This window comes from Glandiceps talaboti, chromosome 9 (assembly GCF_964340395.1).
Source record: "Glandiceps talaboti chromosome 9, keGlaTala1.1, whole genome shotgun sequence".
In the NCBI taxonomy this organism is placed as follows: domain Eukaryota; kingdom Metazoa; phylum Hemichordata; class Enteropneusta; family Spengelidae; genus Glandiceps; species Glandiceps talaboti.
Genome location: NC_135557.1, coordinates 14,748,651 through 14,768,229, shown reverse-complemented (window position 1 = coordinate 14,768,229; position 19,579 = coordinate 14,748,651). Strand labels below are relative to the sequence as shown.

The window sequence follows — 19,579 nt, the reverse complement described above, 5'->3', positions numbered from 1 at the left end:
GCAATTAAGTCCGTCATGGTGCCGTACATGAAACCAAGCTCTCAACCAAAATCTCCACATTTCGTGTTCGGCTATAGACAAAAATCTTACCAACAGCTATAGCGTTTCATCAATCGTCTTGGGTGACAAACATCTTTACCACTGAATATTGTTACACGTTCTGTGCGTGAGCCATCGTCATCGCCAAATTTGAAGTTTGGCGCGTTCTTTGTTGTTTTTGAGACAGTCAATTGACTAAATTGTATCAATTGTAATTCAGTTCTTGCCGTGCCAGACGATAACATGTGGAAATATTAATTAGATTTTTGTCGAGCCAGACGAGATTTACAACATCAAAGAGATATTTTGTCTAGCCAGATAAAAAACTGTAGCAATGTTCGTGAGATTTTTGTCCACCGAGGTGACGTTTTGTTTGAGGGTTTATGATTTTCGTACATAGTAGCAGTAAATTAAATCAGCCGTTCGCGGGGGGGGGGGGGGGGGGGGGACGACGACGAGACGAATTGGTATTCAACATTTTGTATACAGCAAATTCCATAAAATACAACCGACAGGGTATCGGTGATGTCTCCAGTACCTAAATACCGATGATTTAGAATTATCGAATCTGATTTCTGCGATGGTGACTTTGAGTGACGTTGATGTTGTAAAATATGTATACTAGTATTGGACTGTTGCAAATTGAGCGCCACCAGTAGATCACTTTGATTGTTATGTTAATAATACGCTATTAAAATGTTGCAACATTTAATATATAAATAGTTGAGCTCTTGACCCAGCTGGGTTTCAACAGACTTTTTTTGTTATGTTAAGTGACGTCTACTGGTCTGGATGTCATTCTTTGGCAAGAAACATAAATATAACTGTATCTCTTAAACGTCCCACTGATTCACGACGAACATAAATGTATTACCAATGTACAACAAAAGTTGTAAGTACGTCTGTCAAAATATATATAGGTTGGAACAAAGCACATAAATGCGCCAATATTCGAGTACGACCAAACGTGTACATGTGCTGATATATAAGCTCCTATACACCGATATCCCATAATATATAGCTGCCTTCAGTGACGTATTTGCCTTACCACAAAGTTTGTATTATACGTTCGCCGCCTTTTTTGAAGTTGATACTGCTACATGTTGATCATTCTATCACACATATTAACCATGTTATGCCAACTTTTATTACATTCAGCAAAATCAAAAAATTCTACAGAAGTTATTCAGAAATATTAAATAAATTCCACTGGAGGAATCATTTTCTTTTTACAATGTGTATGATGTAAGTTTTATTCCCCTTGGAGTATCTTCCAGTATCAAACCAACTTCAGTGACTTTTATATCTACATTTATTGTTCCTTCAAGGAAAACATGGAGTCAAAGACACTGGTCAATTTACCAGAAAGCAACTACTGTCTGTTCACTCAGCTGTACAGTACAGTTATTTATGGAGCAGGAACAGTGACATCATTACGTGAATTCCAGACATGTTAATGAATGTTGTTGTTGTTGTTGTTGTTGTTGTTGTACTTGTTGTACTTGTTGTACAGGTAGAGCTGTCTAAGCTTTGACGTGACATACCACCAGGAACAAGTACTTCTGGTATATATCTTGTACATTTACCATAGAGTTCCGAGTAATTCCACCTTTGATCATGATGTTGTAAACATTCCTGTATAGCGCCCTCGTTTTCTTCATCTGTTAGTACTTATAGTCGGTCTATGGCAATCACAATCGGCATGCAGACACATCTGTTCTAGGGGTCATGAATTTCATGTGTGGTAGACATGTCCTCCAAATATCTCTAAAGTTTCTGTAGCCTACAGTCTTATTTACTTCATTTCTCTCACACTGTTGTTTGCAGTCACAATGTACTTGTTTATGTCTGGTCTACAAGGTAAGTATAAAATAGGTGGATTTTATCTCTCCCTCTAGGTGCTGATGGTAGTGGTAGTCCAAACAGCTCAGCCTACTGTAAAATAAAATTCATTACTCTCTCTATATATCTTCCAAATTACCCTTTACATCTTTTGTCTTCATTGCTAGGTCAATTATGTCCATTGTTTGATGGTTTATTAACTTGGCTAACTGGCCATGTTGTTATGTTTATAATATACATCACATTTACTACTGTTGCTATAGATGTGGTCTTGCTGCTAGGCATATGTGCATTCACCCTTTTGGCTGTTTAGCCACTTGCCTAACCATCTTTACCTTTTTCTTTGCAATATACACTATCATTTGGCTGTTGCTATGGGCGTGGTCTTTTTTGCTAGTTATACATATGTCCATTTTTGTTCTTTTGGTGACCACTCTTCTCTGAACATGGATGTGCCAGGAGAAGCAATGTCTGTATTTGCATTATCATTGACTGCCAAAATACTATGCATACGAAATTGCTGTTAAATAAAATGATTTGATAAGGGGTGATGTATCCTTGTTTTCATGCAAAATCGTTGCCTTCAACAATAAACACACTTTCTCCATGTTACTAGATATAAGTACACAGTATGACAAAACAAGGAGTTGAAACTGAACCAATGAAAGTGAATGTAATTTGTCTTTATCCGATATGGCAACTGCCTTCAATAAACAATGAGAAACCTCTTTGTTGCTTGAGCTGTCATCCATAATTGTCTGAAATGAAACATCATATTGCAGGCATGCAGCAGACAGTTCTTGTCTTAGTGGGATCGATTTTGTCTTATCAAGCAGTTGTCCCATGGCTTTCTTAAACTCTTTATCTCGCATATTCAAATACATGGAAATTAAAAGTTTGTATGAAAATAATTTGTTGTTGATTCCATACTCCGCATCATCATCAATATGATTTTCTAGAAAAACATTCCGTGTGTTCATTTTATTCAGTTATACTTGGATTATCACTGGCTAATTCACTGCCTTTTTGGATACAACCTACCTTGCCGCCACCCCCCCCCCCCCTCATTAATTGAAAGAGAAATTACAGAAGACTCAATACGTTGGGTCCATCGAAAGACGTACACCAACCTGAACCACACACAGTGAAAAGAAGTATGATTTAGAAGAATACCTCTCACAATTTGTGTTAGATTTCCTTGGAAAATTTCCAAATATTCTTTACAATAATTTCATTGCAATACTCTCTAAATTTGCACACACACAAATAAACTATCAGTTATATGAAGTAAGGCACCTTCATTCTTACGTTCTGTATGAGAGAGTGAATATTGGTATGAGGAAGTACTGACATTATGATATAACTGACAAACAAAATATTTCACTCTTCTGTTTTAGTAACTCTACTACATTGTGATAGCGTCTTAAATACAGCCCATCCTGCCACATATCTTACGTTATCTGACAAATCATGATTAGAAATCATGAGGTCTTAACATCAGGAATTATATTTTTGCTGATTTTTTCATCACAGTCACCTCAAATTGGTTTGGCAAAATGTTGTAAACAATGTAAAGTATATTGATAACATAAAACATACATGCTCTTCTCTTTTCACTGCTGTACTTTGTGATGTAATTACTGACAAAGAAGTTCCATCTTTAGAAGAAAAGGCTTAATGATAACATACCATTTCCAAAGTCAACTAAAGGATCATTTTCATTCCCTACTAAAACCAGACAACCCTTTCACTAAAGGTTCATCCTTTCAATTAGATTCCTAACTAAAACTACAGGAGCATGCAACGTCAAAATGCTACCTACTAAATCACTAATGACAGATGTATCATTGCAGTAAAATAATTTATCACCTGGGAGCTCACCTATACATTTTTGTTATGCATCTCTACACTAGGGTATATCAGTATTGGATTTTCAGTCTGTAGAGGTCTTTCCAGAGATTGAAGAAGACCCAGTGATTTCTGATTTTTTACCCATTTTGTGCATCTTCTATTAAATCAATTGAATTATTATCCTCCTGTGTGTGATTTGTTTTAATCTTACACATACATCAGATAAATCATTCCATAAATAGATTTGACATTTCACAGAAGGTAACTGACAGTAATCACAACATGCAACAATATGAACACCACCAAAAGGAAAATAATTGTTCTTCTTAAAGTAAACTACGTACAAATGAATTCAACTTTCTGAAACAAATCTTCAGATAACATAGAAAGTTCATCAATAACTAAAACTTTAATATTATCGAGTCTCTGTCAGATAGCAGCTTTAGCAAACGCTGCCCTTACTAGGTGAAATGTTGACAGAGACCCAGAACCTAAACCAAAATAACTATGAATGGAGGTGCCACCGATGTGTGAAGCTGCTTTTCCGATTGGTGCAGTTACAGTAACACACTTCCTGCCATAAATTGAAACAAAGTTATCAAACAGAACAGAGTAAAAATGTCTTTTCAGTGCCAGGGTTGCCTATAAAGAAAATATTATATGATTTCCACAGATTAACAACAGATTACTGTTCTTTGGTCGAAGGAAACATTACTACAAGTAAATATTGTAATAATGTTACCTGAAAATACAAAGTTATCAAAATTAATGTTGTTACTAAATAATAACCTGTCTATGAAAATGTATGCCAGTGCTGCTCCAAAGGATATCCAGTGCATTGCCACGATTTTAGAGAAAAGGGTTCCGGCAGTGAACTCGGCCTCAGCCAAAATAACTAAATAATACTTATGACAGAACAATGGTATCAAAACTTACTTGATGATTTAATATTTTGGCTAACTGCCAAATAATACCATTTCTTCAATGTACCGGACTTCATTGGATTCAATCCACGACATTCATCGGTCTTCAAACTGTGTATCACCATGTCTACTTCGATCAAAAGTGGTGATATGATATTGTTACACACAAATTCAAGAACATGTTAAATATATAGACACGGCGGACAGTGTATTACTGGCGTTTGTACAATCATATATGGTATTGCTATTTACATGCATGTCTTTAGTTTTTGCTGTGATCAATAACAAACAGATGAACGACAACAGCTAACCCGGAAGAGATCTTACCTCTTTACCAAGTCTGTCTTCTTCCCTGACAGCGACGCCCCTTTCCTGCACTGTAGCCATCGTTCAAGTTGCTTAAAAGTAGCATTTTCTGGGTCTGAAACTGGTAGTTTCGCCCCAGGTTATATCATCCTCAACGAGGTTACAGGCAATGGTAAGGGCTGCCATTTTGGAGTGCGACCCCACACCAACGAAAGTACCCGGATGTTAGAAACTTGACTAACATAGGGCGTCATGAAAATAGCCAATTACAGTGCATATGTTCATAATAAAATGCATTATAGATTACACTTATCGCTTACTCTAGTTTGTCAACGTTGTTCTGATACACCTTATTTTCGTCGTATTAACTGCGACACCCCCTCCTCGTCAGCAAGCCAAGCATACATGACGGAAGTACTTTGCACAGTCACATCTCGTCTTTTCAGGAGCATGGAGAGAAAATTCATGGATGACATGGTTGATATCAAGCATCCTGATTGGTTTAATCGATTCCATGTAATAATAATAATAATTTATTGAATAATAATTATTATTTTATTTACTTTACGGCCCCTTTCAAGAGTAGTAACAGACAATTAAAAGTCTTTAACCATATAGACATTCAATAAATACGTAAGAAACAAAACAAAACAACATTAGGAATGATGCAGGAAGTTCAAACAGATTACACATACGCAAAACTCAAAAGAGAAAAAAAAATGTCAATGACAGGTGAAAATTGCACAAAACCATACATTACAAAAGCAGAAGTCGGGCTCCAGAAGGATATATGAGAGCGACTACTCAAATTTTGACATTATAACTTTGGCGAATTTTGCAAGCGTTTCATTGTGATATTTGCAGTTGAACAACTCTTCAACACATTTTAAAGTGTTTGGCTTCATGTAATTATAACTTCATATACTTTCGCCTATATCATTTAAATGCAGGGCATGTTGAGGCAGTAATGGAATTCACCACCTATTTCGTTGAGGTTGGAAATAGTTCACGAGTTTTTACAGTTCTCATTTTGAAAAGGACGATCTGAAATAGGAAGTGTATGGTTTCATCATCGAAATTTACTTAAATTGATTCCATTGGTTGGGTTTAAATTGCAGAGATAATTTTCAAATGACTTTAATATTTTTTTACATAAATTTGTTTGTATGGACCTCACTTTGCCAGTAGGTGTATATCTTTCATCCGGAGCTCAAGGCTATGTTTCAGCCATTTTGTATTCACATTCTTGTAATCATACTAAATATTTGAGAAACCACATTTGTTGACAATACTTTTGATTTTGTTAATCCAAGCCGGTTTTAAAATGTTTTGGTCGTGCATAGACTTGCGCAACCTAAACATGGTGCTGGAAAACTTACATTCCTTGGCCTTAGTATGGTGTATCCAGAAAATTTATCATCCTTTTCTCTACAGTACTGTACACTAAGTTTGATATGCCGAGTTCACCATACACCATACGTGTCCCACCTCTCCGTGTTACTAGTATAAGCAAGGAACGCATTTGAGCCCAGCAGCGAACTCACTAAGCGTCGATTTTTCATCGTCGTTATGTTCCATAATCTTTGTAACAGATAACCACTACAACAGACTAAATCTATCAATATACTTTTGTTATGACGTTTGCCATATTATAAACTTATTCTGCAATTAAATTGCTTTACTTATTTTAAACACCGGAAAGCGTACATATAAACACATATATCACAAGCCAGTTGATTTTTCAAAATGCAGGCTTTGTACTCATAATTCCAAATATGGGCAAACATGTAATAAGCTTATAAACCATATTATAAATAAAGAAACAGGTATTGGGCATTTATTACACACATGTATTACTTAACTAACAATGACCCTACTTTCTGACTAGCAGCTATATATGTCTGACTGACTGTTTGCCTCTTCTTTCTAATTCTACAAAGACGCGTAATAGCGTTGTCTAGAAGTTTCTTAACTTACTTTACCTATATGCTAACATTCCCATTCTCTATTATCCTCTTCCTTTGTGCTGCCCTTCTTCCTACTTCAAACATATGTAACTTCTCTCTCTCAGACATTTTCTAGGCATTCCTACAAATTGATAACTGCATTCAAAACTTCGTCTATGCAAATTCGATATATGCGTATTTAATTATTTGCAATTATACCACGTGACATTTAGAAAGGAAATGTGTCAAAGCAAAACATAGTCAAATCATCAATTCAATTTGTCCTATAAAAAATTTTCCGACATTTTTTTTTAAAAAAGGACGAGTTGCCTGGCATGACGCCAATATGCATGCATTTTCTAGGGGACGAGTTATTCCTATGTTTAAAAATAAATGCTAAGTTTGGACAATAAAATTCCAAATCGTTCTTTATGTTTGCTTATGTAAAGAGAGTGTAAAAGAGTTGAATGAGCCAGTATCTATCGCTGCATGAAATGCCACGCAGTAGCTAGTTATTTGCAAATCAATTTGCTTTGCTAATGGGTAGGATGGTTGGGTGCTAGGAATCCACCTATAAACCACTACTTATGTCTCGCAACAGATGTAGAATAGTGTATGTAGATGGCAGCAGGAGTTAACCAAGACACCTACTTCATCTTCAATATCCAGCATGATCGATATGAATACAGCCATTTTTTGTCATTGAAAATACCTGCCGTAAATACAATGGACTTTCAAAAGAGCAATTATGTATGACGTACATGTAGTATAAATTTTCTCCTTGTGGATAATTTCAACTGTTTAATGTTAAAATAAATGCTTGCTGCCCGCTGATCCAAACAGTATATAAGGATTGTTGAGAGCTCTGAAATTTGCTCAGGAATAGACTGGCTATATAACACAACACAGACCATGAAGCCAGTGCCAAGAAGAATACGAGTATTTCTACTCATCCTAGTTTGGCTGATAGATTTGGGTACAAGTTTCGACCAGGTAAGTAAAATCACCATTTACCACGTGAAACCATTTGGAACGGTAAGGTAAAGATGAAATGTGCTGCAACTACTGGTAATATAGTTAATATCTGACGTTAAGCAGCAACAGTTAACAGAGAAGAAAAGAACTGCTATATACTGATGCTAGATATAAAGATATCTCCAAATATGCTAAGTATTTCTTCAATTCATTTGACTTTGCACCGTTAAAAAAATAAATCTCTGGACGATTGTTCAGGAATTACCGGATTGAAAGAAACGTTCTGTGATTACATTATATTCCAACAGCCTTCAGGTTAACATATGGGGTAAGGTTGATGTTGAAAGTGGAAGAACCCTTCATGAGAAATTGAGTGTAGGTAGACTTGTTATCAAGGTGACTGGAAATTAGATTTAGCAGACTCAAGACATCCTTGGCCTATAAACAGATTAAATGACACGCACGCCTTTTTCGAAATGCGTCGTGAGAATGAAAAAACAGTGTAATAGGTCAAAAACTATTTAACTACTTCACGATGTTTTTGTACAATAGGAACCACAGCACACAGTCTGAGTGAAACAATGAGCATTGAGTAGTGATTGATTACGTTAAGGTAAAGACTTGACATAGTTGAAAATCAGATGCTTTGTGATCTCGACCCTCAGGTCAGCTCATTTAAAACAGATAATTGTATCCTCGCATAGCGACAGTGTCCATGTTGAATAGAGTCCTGAGTTCTGAATCAGTTAAAATATAAACCTTTTCTCAAAGAGGGAGTTAAGTTTAATGTTATGTAACGCAATCTTTCTAAGGATTGTTGTCTACAGAATTAAAAACAAATCCAAAATAAGACACTGGTCAAATAGTAAATGAAACCCAAGAAACGACAATAGTCAAACTATAATTGGGCTCAAAGACAGAAAAAGTACTGCTTATCAGACAGGTTTTAAATTGACAAGTTCCATGTCACCAGTTTGTTGAGTTCTTCGGGTATAGGATTCAAAGTCCAAGTTTAAAGATAGTGAAGATGATGATGTATGTCTTAAGTCATAGTTTCTTATTAACCAAAACAATAGAATGCCGTATTAGAACACTTAAAGTTCCCACTACGCAAGTGAAAATAACAATGCATATAAAAATCTCGGCAAACGAAGCTTGCACAAAAGGGAAAGTTTGATATAACGGACATGATATAAACACAATATAACCTCTAAATCTAAGTCGACTATGATCAGATGAAGGTGATAGGAAACCTACCCTTTAGGGACACAGAAAATTGCAAAACGCAATGTACAAAAATCAAATATTCCAATCACTTTAAGGCAAAAAAAAAGAATTATTTCGCTCAGGACATCTTCTCTAAAGTGGTGCGACGACGCCGATATGTATGTGTGTTTGTTCATTTGTGTTTTAGTTCAGTTTGAGTCATTCTCAACTCAAACTACTATTTGTAGCAGTTACAGTTCCTTTTATTTAGTACTTTGCAGCAAGAGAGTGTGTGGGGGGCAGATGTCGTTTGCTTGTTCATGATTGGCTCTGCAGTTGTCTTCACTGAAGTAGCAAATAATGTAGAGAAGGTTATTGTTTGTGTTTTCCTCCGGTTCTGCAGACTGCATAGGCTGTACAAACACAAAAAAAAGTTCGACGCAGGCGTATTTAAGAGACTTGCTGACCAGCAACAACTCTTCTCTTTTTTGGGCTAATACTTTCATGAGCACATTTGGGTTAATTTACTTTGCATCAGGCCTCATGTTAAGACTTCATTAGTCATTTCACGTGTGTCTAAAGAGGGGAGCAAATTATACCATAAGGCATAACAACCAATTCACACGTAAAAGAATATATAAGCGATTTACCAAACAGTCTAATTACACAGCAGGAATACCAATCACATCGACTATTGTGTTGAACCGAGTGTGTTTATATAGCTGTTTTCTATTTGAAACTTTCAGTTTAATAGCATTAACTAGTTTGCCACCCTGTTGCGTCAATCTAACAAAAATACAGCTCGGTAGATTTTTGCTTACTCAACATAGTCAATTTCCTTTTAATAAGCAGATAGACCGGGTCAGAGGTAATATCAGGGCAATAAAACTAGGGATTGTGTATAACCTACTTAATGGTTGATCCTTTTATGTGTGACCCAAAATTATTCATCGCTATCATGGTTGATTCCATTACATGTGATCCAATCATGGTGCGTTTCTTACAGAAAACACCCATGCCAATTTGTTAGCCTATCATTGTTGCATATATATGTGCGCGCATGTCCCCTTGTGTATATATTACAAAATATATTACAAAAACACTGAGCGAAATGTCCAGACTCCAGCATAGACATTTTACATACATACTTACCAACACACATACATATATTAGGAAATAAATGATGACAAATATACATACATACATACATACATACATACATACATACATACATACACACACACGTACGTACGTACGTACGTACATACATACATACATACATACATACATACATACATACATACATACATTTTGATCTGTCCATAATATAACTATCATTCAGAAGTGCACGTAGGAGATCTTTTCAAAAACTGTTCATCCATTCTTTTGTTTTAATCGGGTCTTCTCTTGCGATGTCTGATGTTGTCAATTACATATTATGATTAAGGAACGCAAACTAACGGTATATAGACGATACAGTGTCAACTTTTACCTTGGTATTGGTATACATAATGTACGTGTACACACACAAGTTAAACTAAGTTCCTCAACTAAGTAACTGACAAACAACCGAACAATGTTTAAAAGCATCTTATTCTGAACAGATACCATCTGATCATTTACAGATTGATAGATACTATAGAGATTATGTGGAGGCTCGTATCCGACGAAATTCAAGGTCAAAACGATCTCTAGGTAAGCATTGGATAGATATTGAATGGTATACTTTAATATATAGTTACTATATTGTCTGAATTGTATTTGTATAATCAATTTTGACAATCTCGTCCTGCAAAACGATTTTTTTCTCATTGTTCATGATTACTGTATATCCTATTGTATATTTGTTATAGTTGTTGCCTACACATTGTTTGTCTTTTAACACAATTATTAAAATGTTCTTGTGTTATGTTACTAATGAGTGTGAAGTAGATAACAAGTAACAAATAAATCGTCCGGTTTTTAATAAGGACCGTTCTTAATTTTATTGTGATTCTAAACAGAAACAGAGCCTATTTATGATATTATAACACCCAATATTACTGTACAACGTTGGAATGGAGAGGTTGAAGCAGTAACATTCACAGCATTTGACGCAGTCTTCTCTGTTACCATGACAAGAAATCGAGGTATGTGTTACACATACATACATACATACATACATACATACATACATACATACATACACACGTATGTACGTACGTACATACACACACACACACACACACACACATAAAATATAACTGCAACCTGTCGCTCCATCTACTTAAATCTCCGCAAAATCGGGCACATTCGTCACGTAAAAAAAACACTCGTGAGCAACTGATTCCAGCCTTCCTTTCTTCCAAACTTTATTATGGCAATGCACTTGTGTACAGACTACCATCTGTAATGTGTATGTGTATATGTACTTACGTCGCAACAGAGTGATGTACACTGAAGTTCAACCACTCTTACGTCGTGGGGGGCGTCATACACCTTTGAAAGTTAACCGTTACCATCTGTGTTTGTCAGCAGATAGTCGTACTTTTGTAGTAGACACAATTTTCTTTACATTTTCCATGAAATAGACTCCCAATTTTCGAATTTACATTTATTTTCAGAACTCATTCGGGCTGCCACGCGACTTTTTCGCAAACAAACCTACCAGGATGTCGATGAAGATTTGCAGTATGATTCTCACAAACACTTCATTGGTAACTTGGTAAAGTTGGATACAGTCACGGAACAGGAGTTGGGGAATGGTATGGCTGCCTTTACGCAGATATGGGGTTTGGTAAGTTTGTGTTTACATATTTCTTACACATTTCCGTCAAGGTATTATATATTCATACTGAAACAGCAGTGGTTTAAAATACGACATAGGATTATGTCTTGTTGACATTAGTACATGGGAGGATTAGAACCAAATGGGTCTTTAGACGAAAATGCTAATCTGTGAAAAGTGACAAAATATATTTTCGGCACTAGGCCATTATGACTCCAAGTCAATGTTATAATATGTTTATCCTATCATTTATACGTGTGTCCTGATGCACCACTGATGTACGTAATTTCTAGTGACGCACTGAAATTTTGTGTTCCCCTATCTTTTACTGTGGTGACTCACAAGTATTGCCAGTTTCCAACATTTTGACTCCCAACAACCAAACTTTGCTATCATTAAAGGGCACACTGAGTCACCGTCATTATTCACACATTGTAAGTATTAGTGACATCGTAGAAGAAACATCAAGATACCAGAAAATGTCAGGGCTTTTGAAAAATCTGTAATTTATAGTAAAAGAAAAAACAAAAAAGAAAAACTATTTTTTCACAAAGCCAGTTTGACTCTGAGCCAACTTTTATTCACCTTTTTACCCAGTAATCCATTAGAACAAAGATTGGTCTTTTGTGAGATCTTCCATCACTCACGATGAAAAATTCAGATGTCGAAAGTTAAGAAGAAAAATTGCAAAGAATTGCGTTAGGCTCGTGACCCTTTCAACATTACAGTTTAAAATAACCAGTCATGAAAGCGCTATCCCTTAGGTCACCATTTTTGGGTAACAAACCTAAGGCCATCGCTATTGGCAACCAAAATTAGGGTCAGAATGTCTATTCTATTTTCTGTAGGATGGCTCTCTCTTCATAAATGGTCACGAACTCAGAATTACCCCTCTGTACGACGAATCAACTGCTGGAGACCCTCACATCATTTATCATGTGCATGATGAATATTTGAAAGATGATAACATTAGAATCAAAGGTAGTGTTTAACACCCTTTTTATCAATATATTTTTAGGTATGTACACATGGTATGTTCTCAAATTTACATTGCAATTGCCGTTAGGAAATACAAAATGTTAACTGTTTTGTTTACGTCATTTGTTGTATTTGTTCATTGATATCCTTTTTTATGTATGTATGTGTGTGTGTGTGTGTGTGTATGTATGTATGTCTGTATGTATGTATGTATGTATGTATGTGTGTATGTATGTATGTATGTATGCATGCATGTATGTGTGTGTATGTATGTATGTATGTATGTATGTATGTATGTATGTGTGTATGTATGTATGCATGCATGTATGTGTGTGTATGTATGTATGTATGTATGTATGTATGTATGTACATGCATGTATGTATGTATGTGTGTGTGTGTGTATGTATGTATGTATGTATTTATGTACATGCATGTATGTATGTATGTATGTATGTATGTTTATTTATTTAATTATCTTTATTTATTTATTTATTTATTTATTTATTTATTTATTTATTTATTTATTTATCTGAAGCCATTGACACCACTTCGCTAAATACGAGAAAGAAGAGAGAAATTGCCATTCCAAAACAATTCGTTGAATTAATGATCACTATTGAAAATGATGTTTTTATGGAGCTCGGCAACGCGTCAATCGACTACGCCTTGTCAAAGATAAATTTGGTAAGTGATGGAATGAATACTCTATAAATAGATATAAATAGTTGGTTAGATTAATGAACGCGTCAATGGAGAGGAGAGCATTAAGTTTGATCGAATTAAAGTGGCCATATGGATGATGATTGGGTATTTATATTGTATTTTTAATTTATAAAACTATTTTATCATGGCTTCCTACTTGAACAACCAACGTGCAACGACATAGACCAAGTCTGTGATTGTAACTCAATACATTGCAAAAGTTTGATAAATGTGTAAAACGGTTTGTTATTGTACGTACAATAACAAACTTTTCACACATTTTGAGCTTTTTGGAAAGTTTTGACTTGGTTTGGGTCGTTTCACATTGGTTTTTCAAGTAGGAAGCCATTATAAAATAGTTTTATAAATTAAAAATCCAAAATAAATACCCAATCCTCATCCATATGGCCATTTTAAACGAGTAGTTAAATTTGCATATCTTAAAGTCACATGACCTTTGAATTATAACTTGCATACGATAAGACCATCCCTGTTTTGGGTCTCCTTTTTATTTAGGCGCAAGCAATCTTTTGTGATACAAGTTTAGTAGAGTTTGGAGTTGATATAGTATTCACGGTTGTGAGAATGGTTGTCATGGAAACAGATGAATTGCTGGTAAGTATCGATCCTATAGCTATCTATCGTATCGGCTATCAGTAACGACTTCATGTATAGCACCATGCACGAATTTGAAAAACTAACTCGTTAATATTGTGTCTATTAATCTATTACTGTATAAAGTAATATTTGTATATGTGTGTATGTGTGTGTGTGTGTGTGTGTGTGTGTGATAATGTCAATGTAAAATATGCTTTCAAACGTATGAAATGTAAAATGCATTTTCAAATCAAAAAAAAAATCTTTTTCTAAATTCCCCGAGTAATACAACTATTATTGGTTTATACTTAGATTATATTCTCCTTTTATAACACTCTCAATTTGTTCTGTCTGATATAAAGGTTTTGAATGGAAACTCAGTCTATGACGACATTACACAACTGTTTGAGACGTTCGCCTATAGGTGGGAAAATAATCAACCCATGCGTGATGGAGGAGACACAGAAATGCAATATCATGATGTTGCTATGGTGATTGGTGGGTACGTAGAATTCGACAAAATTGATTTGTGTATTGGTATGTATCAATAAATCAATATCCGCTGGACTTCGCGATAAACGTTTTTTGATTGGCACGCAAGTTTATAAATGTTGTTGTTGTTGTTGTTGTTGTTGTTGTTGTTGTTGTTGTTGTTGTTTTGATAAAGTTCCATAAGCATACATACTGTTATTGAAAAAAAAATATGAATAGGGACAAGAATACTGATTTAAAATTTGACCACTGGTTGAATCAGCAAACAGTAGTTATGATACACATGGTGTGACACATCTAATATCCTCGTTGTAAAAATATTACTCTGAAATGTTTATCATTATACCATGCACAAGTCAATTTATTGTCTTTTGAATAAAACTATGGGTTATATCCCCTGGTCGTTCTACGTCACGACAAGCCATGTCTACGTCACTGGTTCTGCGGTGCCTGAAATATTCGTCAACATTTTCCAAATCGTTGATATTTTTCCTCGATTTTTCATAAATTGTTATTGAGGAGGTAAAATTATACTATCCTTAAGTATTTGTTTTCTATGAGCCGAAAATAGACTCAAGACCTACAGGTTTGTCACTTCTCTTCTAAATACTCAGTGACAAGGCCCCTTAAGTTACTGGAGGTTTCCTTGGCTGAATAAAGAAAAACATATTGGGGAATAATTTATCTAAAAGTTGGCGCTCCTGGTAACTACCAAACAGGAGAGTTTAAGGGGTGTACAAAACCACGAATCGTTCAATCTAATTTAAATATGTACAGCAATCAACATTTACAATTCTGTTCATTATACCTTGCGCACAACAGAACTTCGGTTGAGGACAGTGGAGATGACGATGGTGTATCCTCGTTCCAGGGGTGTGATCCTTACAATCATTATATTGCAATTCGTTACTATGACGATGATAGCACGACACGTATCCTCGCACGACAATTTGGCTATATGTGAGTATGGCTAATTAGATTTGATTCTGCTGTATGTCAAAGGTCATGTAGAATGTTTTTTTAATGTAACAAAAGAAAGATATAATTAAAATGATTATAAAGAACTGATAAAAACCTAAATGAAAGACCTTGGATATTTAGAAGGGCAAACAATCTAAGACAAAACACATAAATGTAGTCTGAAAGAAGGTTTATTCCAGAAATATTACCTTTTCAATAACGTATTTGGACGTTAAGACTAAAGAAGAGTCAACAGGATATAGGAAAATAAAACATTACATGGGAAAATGAATAAATTAAAACAAAAGTGACTAAATTAAGATACAGAAATACTGAGTTTATTCTCCCATGTTGTATTATAGTCCTGTGCCATGTTAAATTTCAAAAATTGAAATTCTTTTTGTCTTCGACAGGACAACTTTTCAGGTCTGCATATCTTCATTACTCTTTGAACGTTGTCAAGGTGTAGTAAATTATAGTGCATGTACATTTTTAGAGGACATGTTAGAGTTTCCAAACAGTGACACTTTTTTTATTTGAGATGAAAACTATATCTTGCCATCGGAATAGCTAATTGCGCCATCTTTTTGCTATTTCAGCCTCGGTATGAACAATGACGAATTCTTGGATGGGTGCTCTGATTCAGGAATTATGTCTGACATAAGTCAACTTACCTTCACATATTGTAATAGATTGGATGCCATGATGTACTTAAGGTAAGTGTGTCAAAGGACGTGGTGGTCGCCATGACGAATCGCAATTGGATGACATTCGTTGATGGGTGTACTACATGGGTGGGTTATTGGGTATTTGGTTGGATGATGGATGTGAAGGTATAAATGAATCCGATAAATAGACAGGCGGGCGAACAGGCAGGCAAGCAGGTAGGATGACGCTGGATAGGTTCAGATGTTGGTTATTGTGAAGGTATGTATGGATGGATAATGTCATTTGGCTTTATAAAATAGGTGGATGTATGGGTAGTAGGAAGGTTCATAATCTAGTAATATTTTGTGAAAAACAATGAATAAAAAGATGACTTCAGATAAAGCTGTCTTTTCACTGAAACTAAGTTTGCTTTTATAGTCTACTTGCTATATACCCTTGGACAATTCTGATAAATACTACCATGGACAGTCGAGGGGTTGCCAGCCGGTCGTGCTGACATCCACTTGCTTTCATTTGGCAATTTTCCAAGTACAGATCCGAGGTATTACTACTAGACTAATTCTTATAGATATTTTAGATTGACATCTTATCAGATATCTTTATTGGTTTATTTCACATCCATCGTTGCGCCTAAAGCTATCTTCGCCTTATCTGTTTGTCTGCAGTTATTTTGTAAACGACAATCATTGATTTAGTGTCTGTCCAGTATATCCAGTCTAAATAAACTTGTTATACTTATCGTCTGGAGCTAACATGCAACCTTCCGCCATCCTACAGTTAACAAGTGGAACTTGCTACAAGCAGGGAGTAAAAATATTAATTGGATTAATAACACTTGGCACAGCATGCCGAATGTATAGTGTATTTCATCACTTGATAAATACTTCTTTATGGCCTAATTGCGTGTATGGTGAATGTCAATGGAACTTGAAATTCGTCCATGAATGTAAATGTATAAAGAGGCCAAACAACTGCTCAAAGGATGAAATACATTACATCTTTGTACATCCAGCATGTTGTGCCAAATATTTTAAATCCAATTCATTCATTTACTTTACCTGTTTGTAACATGTTCTGCCTGTTACCACGGCAGGATGGCGAGGGTTTTATTGGAGAAAGCTCAATTGAACATGTTTTCATCCTCTCTGATTTATAGTTCAGAGGAAGGTGCCTGCTTTAGTGACTTTCCCGATGGTACTATGGTATTTGAGGTGTTATCAACCGAGGATCAGCGACTTGACCATGACTGTTATTTACGATATGCTGCGAACAGTACCTACTACAGTGAAGAAGTATGTCCATGGCATAAAACCTATGAAACGGTATGTCGAAAACATATTCTATCTATCTATAAAACAATATATGTTATCATGAAACTCCCTGTACCTGGGTGTCAGTTTGTCATTGACATTGTACAAAGTGTCATTTAATGTACTTTAATAGGTATTTCCATTGATCTTGTATTGTAACTGTAGTATTTGCTGGTTGTCTTTTATTTCTGTATATATTTGTTTTGGAGGGCCACGTCGTTTATAGGTGTTCGTCACCTGTGTGGACTTGACCATTGTTAAAGTTAAATAAATAAATAAATAAACAAACAAACAAACAAACAATTGGGAGTTATAGATATGTCTTGGGAAGGGTATAGTAGTAATACGAAAATATTGGATAGTTCAATAAAGAGCAGCCAGGTTTTTTAACGAATCGGTCCAAAGTATGCTTAGTCAACCAGAATTTAAATAACTTGAAGAAGGTAGAGCTATAGCCAGATTGACACTTAGGTACAAAATTCGAAATGAGAAAGTAGCAGTCGACAAATGAATCCGTTCACCCTCAGTCACACGCCTGCCTAGAACAACTCCTGATATCAAATATTATCGCTGCATTCCGTGAACAATAAATCTATACTGGTATTGTTTGTCCCAAGAATAGTCCCTGAATAGGAAGCAATGTTTACCCATTAGGGAAGAACCATCAAGTATAGCTTTTGAACAGTGTTTACAAACCCTGGATGTCATGTCAATTGTTCAATGTACTCAATATTGCCAAGGTTACTACCAGTTTCAGTATACGTATCTGTGTCTATGATAATCCGTTTTTAGATGTTTACACAATATTCTATAGAGTGATGCAGATGTGACTTTAAACGATAATGTTACACTTGTAATGCTTAATATATCAGTAGTCATATCTAACCACTGTAATGTTTCTATCACTTTCAGTCTGATTGCCATATTTGGTGCGCTGTAGTTGATAAGGACCTTATGATATCGAGTTGTAACAATGAGGGCGATATACCCATATTTTCTTCTTCTTCATGTGGAAACAATAAGGTAACGGCTTTGTACATTTGCTGTCATACATATTTAATAGCACAGACATATTGAAAATATAGTCAATTGATATATCAAGAACGGAATGTGTAAATAAAAAACCGTGTGAATGCAGAACGATAAAACAAGAAAACATAATGGGTATGTAAGGTTAGTTAAGTTCTTACAGCATTAAACACATAAATATAATTAATTATCAAAATATTTTTTTTACTAGGTTTGTGATTCTGTTCTTGGTTGCATTTGTCCGGAAGGACAGGTTTGTAATGACAGTGGCGACGGTGAGTTAATACATGAACACTTTGCCTATGTTTTGGAATTCTTAACTCAATTGTGTAAACATTATCCCATAGATTAAAGCAACGCACATTCTATGGTAAAGAGCAAAGTAGATAAGTGTGTTTTCAGTTCAGTTGAATATATGACAGTAATATTTGCGAAATATAAATTATTGCAATAAAGTGGTCAATAGATAAATAAAATAAATAAACAAACAAAGTGTGTATGGTCAAGATGTTTCGCCCAGGCTTTGTCGAGCTGCCTCAGTAGATCGAATCCATAATACTAATTATCACGTAAGTCTAATTACGTCACCAAAATGGTAAATAAATACAAAATGTAAAGCAACTTGTAAGATATTAAAAGAATTGTGTACATGCATTCGTACTAACAACCTAGTAAGGCCTAATAAAAAATTGTGTGGTTCCGGTTACGCTCAATTTTAGAATAGGTGGGGTAGGTAGATTTTTTTATTTATTAATTGTTTTCATGTGTGAGTGACTCGTTGAGGTTTTCCATTGTTTTCCAAATGGTCTATGTGTTGTTTATTTCTTCCTATCAGATGCAAAGCCATTACAGATTGGAAGAACATTTTTAGAGTATCTTTTTAAGTTGATGTCAATCCACTATTTCTCGCGAGACTTCACAATTTTTGCTTTTTTATTATTTTTTTTCTCGAATCGTAAGAGAAAGTTTAGGGTCGGCAGTGAACA

General features: G+C 35.2%; 1 long non-coding RNA gene across 1 annotated transcript; it reads right to left on the bottom strand.

Moving 5' to 3' along the window:
- Positions 1-1,657: 1,657 nt before the first annotated feature.
- LOC144439673 (uncharacterized) lies at positions 1,658-5,132 on the bottom strand. Its single transcript, XR_013481134.1, has 3 exons — positions 4,983-5,132; positions 4,669-4,782; positions 1,658-1,974 (listed from the first exon to the last, which is right to left on the bottom strand). It is a non-coding gene; the product is annotated as an uncharacterized LOC144439673 (long non-coding RNA).
- Positions 5,133-19,579: the final 14,447 nt, after the last annotated feature.